This window comes from Sprattus sprattus, assembly GCF_963457725.1.
Source record: "Sprattus sprattus genome assembly, chromosome: 21".
In the NCBI taxonomy this organism is placed as follows: Eukaryota; Metazoa; Chordata; class Actinopteri; order Clupeiformes; family Clupeidae; genus Sprattus; species Sprattus sprattus.
Window position 1 is genome coordinate 8,942,837 of NC_137919.1, and position 2,784 is coordinate 8,945,620.

Sequence of the window (2,784 nt, forward strand, 5' to 3'; positions counted from 1 at the left end):
CTTTCACAACATTGCTTCCCCTCTTTATCTCTTTAATTCTCCGTCTTCATCTATGTCATTTTATTTACCATTTTTTTTTACCTTGCTCTACTCCCATCCCTCTCTTTAGCAGCATATTGTAGCAATGTTAATTATCCGACGGCGTGTGTTATCGGCAAACGTTTGCATTTTCATGGTTATCCATTATTAAACTTAGCATTTTGATTGTTTAACTGAATGGCCGATGTTTGCCACTGTCTGATAACTGACATAGGTATGCTACCTGTGCTAATTTGTATTTCATCTCATCTTCCTTTCCTTCCCTCCCTGTTTCTCTCTCTTCTAAAGACCCCCCCCCCCCCTTCTGTGTTTTTTTTTTTAAACACTAAGGGTTATTTCTTAAGATGATCTCAGAAGCTTAGGGGTCAATCCACATAACTGTAAGCAGATGTCCCTGGAAGGGATAATTCTAGGTTGTTCTGGAGGCTAAAACTGGCTCTTTAAGGAGGCAGCCTCTATTGTAGAGTGAGAATATGTATCATTAGTAGGAGAAGGATTGTGAGTTGGGAGTAGCAGATTTTCACCCCTGTTGGTGACCACTGTTCTAGATTGTTCTTTAGGCAAAAAGGCCTTTGTGTGATGGCTTTTGCTGCTGAGGAGTGAGGATAAGATAATATGATGGGATAACTAACACTACTATGTGTGAGGAGTTAGCAGCTTTTCACACTTTGCCCCTCATTGACCTGTTTTAACTGACCAAAATGACGGTAAAGTAGAGGTGAGGAGGATTGGAGAGGAGAGGAGCTTTTGTAAAATGAGGTAATTGGCTTCTGGGGTTGTATCAGGTTGGTTGGAAACAGTTCACACCCTGCTACTTGCTATTTGTTTCGTCTTGTCCAGTTCAGTTCAGGTCTATAATTGATCCTATCTGTCCTTCTCACCTACAGTCTTTTTTAAGTGGAGTGGAAAATCATGCTAGAATTCACATCAAAGTTTTTTTTTCATCTTTGTAATACCTTTCATCAGAGACTTTAGATCAGGAATTATTCTGCTATTGTATACTGTATATGTAAATGCATATCAATAACCCCATTTAGTAGCCCAGTGTAATTAGAGTGTGTAGGAATATTTATTGTATAAGATGGACAAAGATGAACTTACAAGATATGAATTGATTTATTTTTTTAAATATGGCAGCGACAATTTTTGCTGAGGAGTGAGGATAAGGTAATATGATGGGATAACTAACACTACTATGTGTGAGGAGTTAGCAGCTTTACACACTTGTTCCCTCATTGACCTGTTTAAACTGAGCAGAAGGAGAGAAGGAGGGTAAAGGAGAGGAGAGGAGGGTTGGAGAGGAGAGGAGCTTTTGTAAAATGAGGTAATTGGCTTCTGGGGTTGTATCAGGTTGGTTGGAACAGAAATGGCACTGATGGTGGCCAGAAACAGTTCACACCCTGCTACTTGCTATTTGTTTCGTCTTGTTCAGTTCAGTTCAGGTCTATAATTGATCCTATCTGTCCTTCTCACCTACAGTCTATTTTAAGTGGAGTGGAAAATCATGCTAGAATTCACATCAAAGTTTTTTTTTCATCTTTGTACCTTTCATCAGAGACTTTAGATCAGGAATTATTCTGCTATTGTATACTGCATATGTAAATGCATATCAATAACCCCATTTAGTAGCCCAGTGTATTTAGAGTGTGTAGGAATATTTATTGTATAAGATGGACAAGGATGAACTTACATGTGTTAATTTATTTGTTTTTGAAAAGATGGCAGCGACAATTGTTGCTTTTTGAAAATGGATTGTTGTAAAGGAACTGCAACAAAGAGACAACAAGTGCTTGTTATGCTGTTTGGATACAGAGCTGTTCATAGACAGTGGTGTTTGGAGACGCTTAGAGACAGTGCTGCCTAGAGACAGTGCTGCTAGAGACAGGTTGTTTGGAGAAAGTGCTGTTTGGAGACAGAGCTGCTAAGAGATGGAGACAGAGCTGTTTGGAGAAAGTGCTGTTGGGAGACAGCGCTGTTTGGAGACAGTGTTGCTTAGAGACAGTGCTAAGAGACAGAGCTGTTTGGAGACAGTGCTGTTTGGAGACAGTGTTGCTTAGAGACAGTGCTAAGAGACAGAGCTGTTTGGAGACAGTGTTGCTTAGAGACAGTGCTAAGAGACAGAGCTGTTTGGAGAGCTTTGCTGTTTGGAGACAGTGTTGCTTAGAGACAGTGCTAAAAGACAGAGCTGTTTGGAGACAGTGTTGCTTAGAGACAGAGCTGTTTGGAGACAGAGCTGTTTGGAGACAGTGTTGCTTAGAGACAGTGCTAAGAGACAGAGCTGTTTGGAGAGCTTTGCTCTGAAGCACCTGCTGGGTTTCTGATCAGCCAGCCATTACTTATGTACTGACACGGGCACAACAAACAGGCAGACCGACCTTTAGGTTCAAACATATGCTCTCCACTGGCAATCTCAACCACCAGCTCTCCTTATGTCTTGTCTGTGTGTGTGTGTGTGTGTGTGTGTGTGTTTCTTTGGCCCACGCTCTGACAGGAGGAGAAATCCCTAGTCCCAGGGCATTCCTCAAATTTCACACCCTCACCAGTGCCACACCTATTCAATATTCATGGCCAACCTTTATTACATTCAAACGGCTCAGATATATACTGCCTTTTAATGATCGATATAATGAGAAACACTCACAATATGGGGCATGTGTTAGGGGGTAAATTTATTCTGCTTGTGACCTTTGACTGATTCCAAGTCCTTTTGAAAATGATGAGGAGGGGGGGGGGGGGATTGGGTGG